Source organism: Leptonychotes weddellii, chromosome 3 (assembly GCF_054177405.1).
Source record: "Leptonychotes weddellii isolate Sample4059 chromosome 3, ASM5417740v2, whole genome shotgun sequence".
Classification (NCBI taxonomy): domain Eukaryota; kingdom Metazoa; phylum Chordata; class Mammalia; order Carnivora; family Phocidae; genus Leptonychotes; species Leptonychotes weddellii.
In genome coordinates, this window is record NC_138371.1 from 54281758 (window position 1) to 54294776 (window position 13019).

At 35.9% G+C, this 13019-nt stretch overlaps 1 protein-coding gene across 11 annotated transcripts in view; it reads right to left on the minus strand.

The window, feature by feature from the left end:
- Positions 1-13019, minus strand: part of RAPGEF4 (Rap guanine nucleotide exchange factor 4) — a 284964-nt gene that overhangs the window by 172809 nt on the left and 99136 nt on the right. The window contains exon 1 of one of the 11 annotated variants that reach the window (XM_081814172.1): positions 805-2063. The exons of the other annotated variants lie outside the window; for them this stretch is intronic. The gene's annotated coding sequence lies outside the window, so the exon portion shown is untranslated. Of the gene's footprint in view, positions 1-804; positions 2064-13019 lie in introns of those variants that run through there. 11 annotated transcript variants of the gene reach the window in all.

The following is a 13019-nucleotide window of genomic DNA, read 5'->3' on the forward strand; positions in this document are numbered from 1 at the left end:
TTTAACAGGAAATGTAGGATATCTGAGAGAGTTCCACCCATTTGCAGTCTTGATAATGAAATATGATAATCTAATTTGGTAAAAATAAACTGTGAAATCAGAGATTTGAGGCAAAAACTTTAAAGATGCAATTCAGACGAGCAATCAATGCTTATTCAGCTTCTGTACCATCTCAGCTTTCTCCCTGTGCAGATGCTTAAGTGATGCTAAATTAAATAATTGACAAATTTTTAAAACTGCTGGAAATTACCATCTGTATTTAATTTTGGAATATAAAAAGGTCCATAGAAAACACCCTTTATGATTATTTTGTCTAATAACAGATATGAAACAATACAAACATCCCAGTCATAAAATATAATGCGTTCCGAGCAGTCTGGCTTACATATTCAAACACAGTTTTTCAAAACAAAAGACCACAGGAGGAACGAAATGCTGGGTTACCAATACATTCTTTTTTTTAAGTGAATGGCAAAAGAACTGAGTTTTTAGTTTAAAATCCACCTCTCTAACCCCTCACCTCCCCACAAAACAAAAAACAAAAAAACAAAACTCACCCACAGGCTTTCTATAGACAGTAAGGATAACCATCACTTTTTCACGTCTCTCTCTCTCCTGGATAAACACTGGGCTAAACTGTCCTCTGTTAAGAACTTTATTAGGTTGATATTACATCCATACAAAATGAAGTCTACGACTGTAAATAAACATGCTTGAAGCTTTCATGAAAACCCAGAAAGAGAAACAAGCTCCCTGCGTGGGAACACACTGGTAAATACGTGGATAAAACAAGCTGAAACTTACACCAGACACTTCCTCCAGGTCCAGCACGGCAGTAGCCCTAAGGGTACATTCTAGTTTTTTTTAATCCATGTTTCTGTTCTTCTCACTGATGGGACTACTCAGGCACATGGTCAAGTTGCAATCAGCTTCTCCCTCAGTGATGTATGAGAGCTGAGCTGATTTATCTTGTCTTTCTGCAGCATATTAGCACTAATGTTTCTGCGTATGCATCCTACCTTTCTTTAGCCGGAGCCCCGGCTTTATCATTGGTAATCTAAATTAAAGAGCCAGTGAACAGAGCAGGGTTGTTGTCCCCCACCCCTCCCTGTTTTCCATGAAACAATTGCCAGGCAGTCATTCCCGGACAAGGATTCCACTGTTTATTCTATCGAGCCTCCCCTTCAATATCCCATTGAGACTGGAAGTCAGTCGCAAAAGGATGGGTCCAGCGAGACTGTCTTAGTTCAAAGGTCTATTTATGATTTATCCTTTAAAATGGTACAAATGACCTCAGGAAATATGAGGGAGAGCTGTCATTTGCCAGTTTTTCAGCCCAGAATACAGACTTGACACTGTTTACAAAAACAGAGTAACTTGATACCCCACCTACTGCCCACGGTGCAGTGCACCTTTTGCTGACTTTTTTTTTCTGAGAAATCTTTTTTTTTCCACCCATGATTGTTTTACATATGCATCCTTTAATGTGAATTTTAATGAGGAATGTGAGTGCTAGGATCTAGCAAGTTACATACAAGAAGCACAAAATCTACAAAAATTTGCGGGATCAATCAACAAATCATTATTAACCTTGTTATAACCTGTCAATAAGTAGCGGCTGAAGCAGAAGCCAAAGACTGTATTTATTTCAGGAGGTGTCAATTCCTTGCTTTAAGACACATTTAGAATTTTCCCAATCCCCACAAATGTTTGGGAAGAAGAAACACATCAGAGTACATTTTCATATGAAAGTTTTTAATCTCTCGAAAATTTTGCTCTCTTAGTGGCACCTCAAAGCTTTTAGTCCAGATTTTCATGATTACTGAAATAATATTAGGTTTGTTTTCTCATTTTAAGCAGCATAACTTTTTAACAGCTGCTAAGCAACAGAATTTGGTGGATAATAAAGTATAACAAGTTTTGTCTTTATTTTTGTGTATTTTTGTTAAGAGAAAACACGATTGTTTCCATAATTATAAACACGTATTTTACATCTTTAATTTTGTTTTTTTAAAATTAATAAATTGTGACATCTATTTCTATATGGGCATAAAATATAGACTTGCCATTTTTAGTAGCTTTTTGATATTCAATTCCCTAATTCCTTGATATTTGCATTGCTTTAGTTTTTCATTATAAAAATAAAATGTCTCTGTTCAGAAATGAAAAATACTCACATTCCAGGCCCTTGACCAAAAAAAAAAAAAAATCAGTCTCTAACTTTCTGCTTCTCAACATTCTTCAACATTGCAGTTGAGAGAAATAAACTTGGGAGTTCTGCTTGAAGACTATCTGGGGTATCAGGTCCTCTGGATTATATCCCTGGGTGAAACTTTAATCATTTATATTAATTTCTATCCTCTAGAACTTGGTTATACTGAACTACTCCACAAACATCCAGAGTAATTATTTAAAAAATTTAAATCTGGGCTTGCCACTCCACTGCTTAAAACTCTGCATCACTTCTGGTTAGTCTTAGGATGAAAGCCAAAATCTTTATCATGGCCTTCAAGGACTCAGTTTTATTAAACTCAGAAGATAAGCCCACCTTCCCAGAACTGCCTGGCTGGGATTCAGAACCATCAATCAATCGATAATTGAATGCCTGTTCTTTATTGGCCAGTCAGCTTGAGTATGGTATCCGAGCACTGGGGTGGGATGCGGGAAAATTCCAAAAGCAAATTACATAGTCCTTTTCCTTTAGTTTGAAAGTAACATCCATGAATAAGATATCACTACACATCAGCTTACAAACTATGGTGAAATCAACATGAAGCAAGCCAGATTCGAAAATGCAAAGTGAAGATAAAATCAAGGGTTAGAGGAATAAGATGAAATGAATCATTTCATGAATGTTAATTGAAACTGACTTAGGCCAGAGGAGGAAAAGGGAAACAAGGGGGAAGGAGCAGAAACTCTAAAACAAGTTATACTCAAACTTGGTCCTATTGTTATGCTTCCAAGGTCTGTGGTTTGCATCAGCTAAATTAATCTCAGATTTACATTTTTAAAAGCCAACTACCCCATAATTGTGGTCCTGAGTTTCTTCAATAAATAATTTCTATACATTCATTATATTACTGTTTATATTACTTTCCTTCAAAAGTTCTCTTTATTTCAAGCACTAAAAGAACCACATGATAAACCTCACCAGTTTCTAAGTAAGATGGCCCAGGAGCACATCACAAGATCCTGAAAGTATGAGATTTCTCATAACTAAAGACAACATATTAACCAAGAACAACATAATCCTTTAATACAACTTGTGTGTAAACATATACATAAAATAATGTAAACATCCAAAGACATGAGAAGTATCCGCTGAGTAATAACCTCTTGAGAATGGCCCAATGCATAAGGGATTAACACTGTAAGGTCCCACAAGTCCAAGAGTAGTTCCTATACTTCCTGCCATTGTCCTGAAAATTCATACCATTAAATTTTACCCTTGGAAGAAATCCTAAGACTCTGGAACCAAACTGCCTGTATTCAAATCACAGCCCTGCCACTTACCAACTGTATGACCTTGGGTAAGGTACTTAATGTAATGTGTCTTTCAAATTCATCTATAAAGTGGGATAATAGACTTCTGCTTTTGGTTATAAAAGTAACTCATATCAGACCAACCTTCTCACAGATAACAATCATAAATTCTGGTTAAAATATTAAAAAACAATAGCTATCTGAAGGCACTGGAGAGTGATCAAGAGCAGGCAAGAGCTGATGGCGGGGGTATAGGGGAGGAGGATAACACTTGGAAGAATGGCTCTTGATAAATTACTCATGTTTTATAGCTTTTTATCTAAGGGGAGACCCAGTCAGTCAGTTCCACACGGTAGCTAGATCTCTGCCATCTTACTAGCTGAGAAATTAGAGATGACAGCAACTATAAAATGTGAGGAAACCCCAGAAAGAAGATAGCCACAGAAGGGAATCCCCAAACTCAGTACATACAATCTGAGCAAATTTCTGACTCCTCCCAATACTATACATGTGTGGAGCAGACTTCAAGTAGCCCAGCTAAGATGACAAAAACTAAACAGATATTTGCTGCTGTCCATCACAGGGAAGACAAACTTGGAATTTGACTTCCATTAAATTAACTGCCTACTAAAACAGCAAATCAATACTCTTCAAAGGCATGTGACACAATTTGGAATCTCTATAATATGTTACTCACCATGTCCAAGGTACATTCCAAAATTACTAGATATGCAAAGAAACAGGAAAACCCATCCTCAAAAGAAAAGATAATCCATATAGACCAACTATGAGATGATGCAGATACTGGAATTAGCACACAAGGATTTTTAAAGCAGTTATTATAACTATGCTAAAGGATATAAAAGAAATTTCAGCGGAGAAGGAGAAATTATAAAAAAAAAAGAACCAATTGGAAATTCCAAAACTAAATAAAAAAATCTGAAAATTCACTGGATGATCTAACAGCAGATTAGGAAAAAGGTAACAAAATGTTATCAGTGAACTCAAAGATAGAACAATATAAATTATCCAATTTGTGAGAGAAAAGAACTTTAAGAATGAACAGAGCCTCAGGGTCCAGTGGGATATAATAGCATGGATAACACATGCATAATTGAAATCCCAGAATGGTAGGTGAAGAGAGAATGGGCAAGAAAAAAAAAATTTGAAAAAATAATAATCCAAATTTGCCAAAATTTGGTAAAAACAAAGATATAAATTTACAAATTTAAAAATCTCTGCAAACCCCAAACAGGATAAATAAAAACAAAACAAAATATAAACCCATGCCAGGGCACATATTCAAACTGCTAAAATTCAAAGACAAAGAGAAAATCTTGAAAGCAACCAGGGAAAAATGGCGTATTATACACAGGATAAAACTATACTAATTTTTCATCAAAAGTAATGTAGGCTAGGATGTAGAAGAATGACATCTTTATAACTGCCAACAGGAGCAAAACAGTCAAACCAGAATTCTATATCTGGCAAAAATATTCTTAGTCAATGAAGGCTAAATGAAGACATTTTCAGAAAAACAAAACCTAAAAGAGTTAATTGCCAACAGATCTGCACTACTTGAAAGGTTGAAGAAAGTTCTACAGGACAAAAATAAATTCTACAAATGGTTTTTTGAGTCTACAGAAAGGAATGAAGATCACTGAAAATGGTAAATGGTAAATATGTGAGTGGTATAAAACACACACACAAACATACACACACACTCCTTTGAAATTCTTTAAAAGACATACAATTATTCTTTTTTAAACAAATTATAACACCCTATTGTGGGGTTTATAACATACATAGATGTAACATAAATACATGGCAACAACAGCACAGAGGATGGAGGAGTCAGTAAATGAAACAATGCAGTTGCAATGTTCCAATGCTTGCCATGAAGCAGTACAGTATTATCTCTAAGTAGAATGGAAAAAGCTAAAAATGTATATGGTAATCTCTACAGCAACCACTAAAAATTAATGCAAAGAGAGACAATTAAAAAGCCAACAGAAAAATTAAAATGGAATTTGTGGTAGCCATGAATATGCCTCACTTGATTTCCCTTCTAGAAGAAACTTGACAATCAGCTGTGAGGAGTGCAGTTAGCTGACAGCATCCCACGGCAGCACCTTTGGGATCCACTGTGAGTGACTCAAAGCTATGTTCTTTGCAGCTAGTCAATGACTGAATATGACAGGGATATGCACACTTGGCCAATTCTGCACAGTGCAACACTCATCTATCAGCAATCTTTGACCAAAATCCTCCATCAGGCTGGCAGAGACTTTCTCAAAGTCATAATGCAGTTTGAGGCTCTTTCTACCTTATCCTCCTTTCTTGCTCCCTCCTTTCACAGATGCCTGCTCTCTCTCCTCTTTTTCTTGCACAGATAACTTCATCTTGGTACCTGCTTCCTGAAGACCAAACTAATGCAGAATTCTAAAATATATTCATTAAATCAAAATAAGGCAGGAAAGGAAGGAAGAGGAACAAAGAAGTAGATGGGATGAAGGGAAAACAAATAGCAAATCCAAACATATAAATAATTATATTAAATGTAAACAGACTAAACACTCCAGTTAAAAATGGAAATTGCCAGAATGGGTAAAAAATTAAAACTCATCTATGTGTTCTCCATATCCTTTAAATACACGGAATAGATAGTCTGAAAATAAAAGCATGGAAAAAGAGAAAGCATAAGAAAGTTGGAGTGACTATATTCATATCACACAAACTAGATTTTAAGGAAAAGAGTATTACCAGACATAGAGACACTTCATAATGACAAAAAAGGCAATTCACCTGAAAGAGGTAAAAATAATAAATGGATATGTGCTTAATAACAGAACATTTTGAAACAAAATTGACAGAATAATTGAATAGACAAATCCAAAATCATAGTTGGAGATTTTAAGACTGTTTTCTCAGTAATTAATAGAAGAACAAGACACACACACACACATACACAAAACACAGTGAGAACATGGAAGACCTGAATATCACTATCAACTACACTGGCCTATTTGACATTTATAGTACACTGCACCCCACAGCTGCAGAATACACATTCTTTTCAAGTGTACATGGTACATTCACCAACACAGACAATTTGATGTGCTATAAAGAGAATCTCAATAAATTACAAATGACTGAAATTCTACCAAATACGTTTTCTGACCATAATTCAATTAAACTAAAAAATAGTAACAAGATATCTAGAAAACCCCAAATATGTGGAAATTGAGAACACACTTTTAAAGAACTTGTGAACGAAAGAATAAATCACAGGGAAAGTATTTTGAAGTAAAGAGTAATGAAAATGCAGCATATCAAAATTTGTGTGCCATAGTTAAGTAATGAGAAGGAAATTTATAGCTATAAATGTTTATAGTAGAAAAGGATAAAGGCATAAAAGCAGTGACTCAAGTTTCTACCTGAGAAGCTACAAAAAAGCAAATTAAATCCAAAGGAAACAGAAGGAAAGAAATGATTCTTTTAAAAGAGCATAAATCAATGAAAAAGAACACAAAAACAATAGAGAAAATCAAGAAAACCAAAAGTTCTTTACAAGATCAACAAATTTCACAAATTCCTAGCTAGACTGATCAAGAAAAATTAAAATGAGGGAATAAAAATTACCAGTATCAGGAATGAAAAAGATGTCTCTAGACATCTGAATATATTGAAGGGATAATAAATAACTATAATAAACAACTTTGTGTCAATGAACTTGGAAACTTAGATAAAATGGACAAATTTCCTAATAAATAGAATTTACCAAAATCAACACAAGATTAAAAATCTTAATAGCTCAATCTCAAAGTAATTGAATACACTATCAAAATCCTTCCCGTAAAGAAAACTCCAGGACAAATAGTTTCATGGTGAATTCTATCAAACATTTAAGGAAAAGATAATATTAATCTTACACAAACCTTTTTTTTTTCAGAAAATGGAGCAGGATGGAAGCTTCCCCAACTCATTTTATGAGGCCAGCTTAATCCTGATACCAAATCTGACAAAAATACAATGAGAAAAGAAAATTACAGCTAGTATCTATGAATATAGATACAAAAATTCCTTAACAAATATTACCAAATAAAATTTAGTAATATACAAAGATAATCATCCTGTTTGACATCATGACCAACTAGGGTTTATCTTAGGAATGTAACACAGTTTTAACATTTAAAAATCAATTATTATAATAGATGCACTACCAGAATAAAAGAGAAAAACCATGTAGAATTTTAATATACTCAGAAAATCATCTGACAAAGTTCAATACCAATTCATGATCAAAACTCTCAGCAAATTAAAAATGGAAGTGGGATTTCTTCAATCTTCAGTTATAATCTTATTTAATGGTGATATATTGAATGCTCTTCCCGAAGATGAGTAACGAGAAAAGGATGTCTACTCTCACCAATTCTATTCACCTGGTGCTGGAGGTCCTAACCAGCACAAGTCAGGAAAGATCAATAAAAGACATAAAGGTTGGAGAGAAAGAAATAAGACTCCCATTTTCTGCAGATAACATAATTGTTTAGATGGAAAAATCACAAGGAAACTAAAATGGGATAATGGTACCTACCTCATATAGTTATTAAAAGAATCAAATGAGTTTAAATTTGAAATGTGTTTAGAATTGTACCTGACACATTGTAAGCACTGCATAAGCATTAAGCAAAATTTTAAAATGCATATACCTAAATATAAAATCTGGTAGGGCTATATATTAGCCTATTGACAATGAGTATATATTTATTCATCAGAATAGCTAATAGAGAACTACTTTAAGGAATAACGTTATCTTCATTCTGGGAACCAGGTTATGACAAAGTTCAGGGCAAGTAACACCAGGCTACCTAGAGAATGGCCAATTATCACTAACATTCCTAAAACAGAAAGATGAAGTATGTTATAGTTTGACACTGTCCATTGAGTTACTGCTTTTATATGACTTATTATGTCTACATAGTTATACAAACAAGTCCAGCTGTTTTTAATGAACACATACCTTGCTGTGATCTATAAGTATTCTCACAGCAGAGTATCTATGAAAGACATTTAAGTAAAAAAAGGAGTTGGCATAATTGTATTTACAGTATAATTCAATTTTTAAGGCAAAAAGATAGGCATATATGATAATTGCATTGATATGTGCATAGGAAAGTGTCTGGGAAATATCCAGAAGAAGTGTTAATACTGGAGAGCCCCTCGATAGTGGAAGTAGAAAGGATTTTCATTTTTTTACTTAACATCTTTTGTATATGGTTTGAATTTTTAATGATATTTATTGATATTTTTCTTTTGTAACTTTAAAAATAAAATAAAATCCCCTAATGCAAAAAAATATATCAACATTTACAAGTCACAATGTTTAGAGTCCTTTTGTTTTCTAAGTCAAACAAAAGGAAAAGAATTCTTCTTTTGTGTTCTTTAAATAAAGGTAGAGTTTTATTTTAGACATCAAGAGCATATTCCAGATATTTGCATCTCTAACATCCTTCCCAGTGTCCGCACCTCCCTCTACCCCAAGTGGGGAGTGGGGAGACTTACAAACCCAGGTGAGGTCAAAGGTTCAGTGTGTGGGCATAGGTGCGGTCATCAGGACTGAGAGCATGATAAGGCAGTAGGCTTGATGCCCCCATCAGCCGACCTGCTTCACCCTAATTCATACCATCACACTCTACCTGGACTCCAGGAATTGGCTTCTCCAACTCCCACACCTGTACCCAGCTGATGGAGACTGTGGGTAGGAATATGGATCAGAGATAATCCATTACCACTGGAAGCACAGAATTTTAATTAGAATGACCTTAAAAAATGTCTAATTCATCTATAGACAACTGCTTTCCACATAAGGAAATAAGTCCAGGGGAAGTAACTTGCCCAAGGTCATGGGGTTACTAAGTCACCACAGCAGGACTCTTGAGCATCAGGATAGCATTCTGTCTGTTACAACAGGGAGAAGGTCTAAAAGTGCATGCCCTATTAATGGCGGACCAGGGGCTGTGCCTTCATGAACAAAGAAAGAAGAGTAGGATGCAGGCTCAACAAGGCTCAGAAAAGAGCAATCTTCCTGCCTTTATCATAGACCTTTAAATTGGAGTGCAAACATCAAAAACTGGCTCTGTTATTCATTTATTTTCATTACTAGTGTTCCATAAGATGCATATGCGCTTTCTCTACAAATAATTCATTAGTACATAAGAGAGAATGTTTCCTATTTGAGATATGCCTTCTGGTCACATCATTCAGAGATGCTCTTAGTATATAACTAACACTAATGAAGGGCTTTTGTTAGAATGTTTTCCACATTTTGGTTACAGGCAATAGGAAACCTGGAGATACTTAAATTAATGCAATGCGTTCTATTATGCTCTATCAAATTGGGTTTTTTATAGTGGGAACTATGAGTCAGTTTCTAAAGTTTAGGAGGCTCGGGATTTACTTAAAATCAATAAATCAGAAACTGATTCAATCAAATTATCCTGCAAACTTGTGCAGAACTATGAAGAAATCCCTCATTCCTCCATGCTAGAAAAAAAAAAAAGAAAACAAAAGCTCCCAAAGAACAGTCAAAATAGCACTCCCAAAGATTATGAGCTAAGACCCATTCTTAAAACCTAAAGTAATTGATAAGCAAATAAAAAATCATTCTTACCTATTTATCAATATAAATTCTCTAAAGTCTCCTGTAGGTGGTCATTTATTAACACTGATAAATGGTTATAATACCCTCAGAATAAAATTTTTGCCTTTATTCAACATCACATTTTTTCACTATGAACAGAAAGCCCTTCAATAAATTATTTTAAGTTCCTCAAATGCATTAGAAATGTTATATATGCCTTCAAGTCTGCAAGAATTCATTATAAGAAGGTAAAGGGAGATGCATTAAGTGGCAGTTCCTAACTGGACTTGAATGCTGCTCACATTCATTATATTGCCCCCCCCCAGACATTTCATTACTAATGATTTTCCAATACTGAAGCTTTTTAAAACTTTGATCTTTTGTGAAAACTCAGCAGGATGATGCAAACCTTCCAGCTGAACAAACAGAATAGAGCAGAAAGACCATTGCCTTAGCATTTGCCACAGAAAATATCATCTGCCCTGACTTCACCCCAGTGTTTCATTAAAATGGTGTCTTTCAAAATATGCAAATGACAGTAATAATTTGAACAAACAAATGAATTAGGTGAGCTTCTATAGGCAATTTACTCAAGGTAATTAAGAATGCTAAATAAACAAATTATTATTTTAAATGGCAAGAAAGCTTTAATTAAACTTGATTTCTATACTTAAAATGAAATTACTAACTCAACAGAAAGGATCCAGTGCAAATTAAAAGCAAAGTGTCAAGAAGGAAAAAAAAAAAATGTACCCTTTGACTTTTGATGCACAAGATTAGTACCAGGTGTCACTGCATTTTCACTGGAGCTGGCTCAGAGAGAAGAATCTCTGTATATGAATTTAGAATTGATCAAATATATTTGAGGTGCCTCAAGCATGAGCACATGTTAAATGGCAAAGATGCTAAGCAAAAATAGAATCAACCCAAACCCAAGGTAATTTCTCTCCAACTAGCATCTCAATCTTTCTCTGCCAATAAGAAATGGAACCCAGCAGGCTATGGTTCATCCAGGGATGAAGAGTCCTTCTGTAATGGGTGGAGGGACATAGTAGCCCATAGTAGACCCTCCACAGTAGTATAATGGCCACCAGCCATGAAGTACATTTGTATGACGGACTAAACCAATGGGTCCCAACCAATGGTCATGCAAATAAAGGAAAATCTCCACAGTTATCCTGAGATGGATAAGGCTAAAACATGGTCCCATTAAAGTAGATAACACGTATGTATTTAGTCCTACAAAATAACATAATCTTAAAAATAATTATAGCCTATTTTTAAAGCTTCAAGTAACCTTAATTAATCTCCAAGACTAGACATTTCCATGTCTCTTCCCTTTTTAATGTTTTATTCCAGTAATTTTAATGGGACTCTGATTAGACCCCAGCCACCAGAACTGGCAAGCAGTAGAGCCCTTAAGAACCACCTGTTTTCTTCTCCACATGAAACACCTTGCCTGGTGGAGCCTCCTGGGTCTTCCTTCTTCCACCTTCAGCCCAGTGTCCCACAGGAATACACACGATGTGTCCTGTCCCCTTCGCTCCTGGCTTTCTGGTTGGGCAGGATGACCCAGGGCAGGAGTCAAGGAGGAAGCTAAGCGTGTGAGCCCAGTGGTGGCAGAACAGAGCAGGGAGGGGCCTGGAGACAGGCTGGAGAAGCCATTCTAAGTCACTACCTTTGGCATCTGGGCCCGGTCACCCTGCCATGCAAGACCATTTTCATATTGTTTCCCTAAATAGTCTGCCTGGAGAGAGACTCTAGGGATACTATTAAAATATCAATGACAGTGATAAGAAGTTTATGCCAAGCCTGTGTTCCAAGGAGCAGAGAGACCTCCAGATTACTGTGTTTTCTCTTGTGTACTCGTGCCTTCATTCTGGAGAGGCAACCATGTAACTGCTGACCCCAACTAGAGAGGGAGGAAGGATGTCTAGAAGTCAAGAGATCTGAAGAGGCCAATGTGTCCCTAATTCTTCTATTTGCTCCTTCATCCCTTCATGCATTCATCAGCAAGAGTCATTCATTCATCATTCATTTCTACGCTCAAGGCATATACAGAGACACCATTCTATCCCCAAGTTGCTCACATTCCAGAGATAGAAGAGACATCAAACAAAATGTGCTAGAAATGCAGGGTGAAATGGGAGCCCCGCAGAGGAGCATTGAGTATTTGAGGAGTAAGAAGTTCAGGGGGGGAAACAGAGAAAGTTGCCAGTGACCAAACATCGGTCCCAATAGAATGTGTCTGCTCCTTTCACCCACCAGAAGGGGAGCTGTGCACAGTGTGAAGAGAGCTTTGTCTCTCGACTTAGAGCAGAAATTCCCAGAGCGCTGGAACATATCCCTTGTGTCAGAGCATGGCATGCTGTGAGGTCTCAACATATTTTTGCTGAATAAATGAATGATCTAAGAATTTGGATCTGCCCTGGGGACTTTTGTTGGACAGAACCTTAGTGAGTGGGCATATCAGAGGACATCCAACAACATAACCCTCTAGAATTTGCAGACAAGAAACTTCCTCTAAAATGTTTGCACAGAGTCGCAGAATTGTACAAAGAAAGTATGCCGGGTCCATAAAATGTTTGCAAGTGAATGGGTAGATAAAAGGTGGTACATTCAATCAATGGAATACTACAATGAAAAAAAACAACTTCTGACATATACTACTCATCATGGATGAATTTCAGAAACATGATATTCAGTGAAAGGAGCCAGAAATAGAGACCACACATCACATGATTACATTGATAAGAAATGTCCAGGAAAGGCAAATTTATAGAGATGGAAAGTAGATCTGTGATTGCCCGGGGATGGGGGTGGGATATGATTAACTATAAAAAGCCATGAGGGATCTAAGCAGGAGGATGAAACTGTTCTAAAACCAGATGGT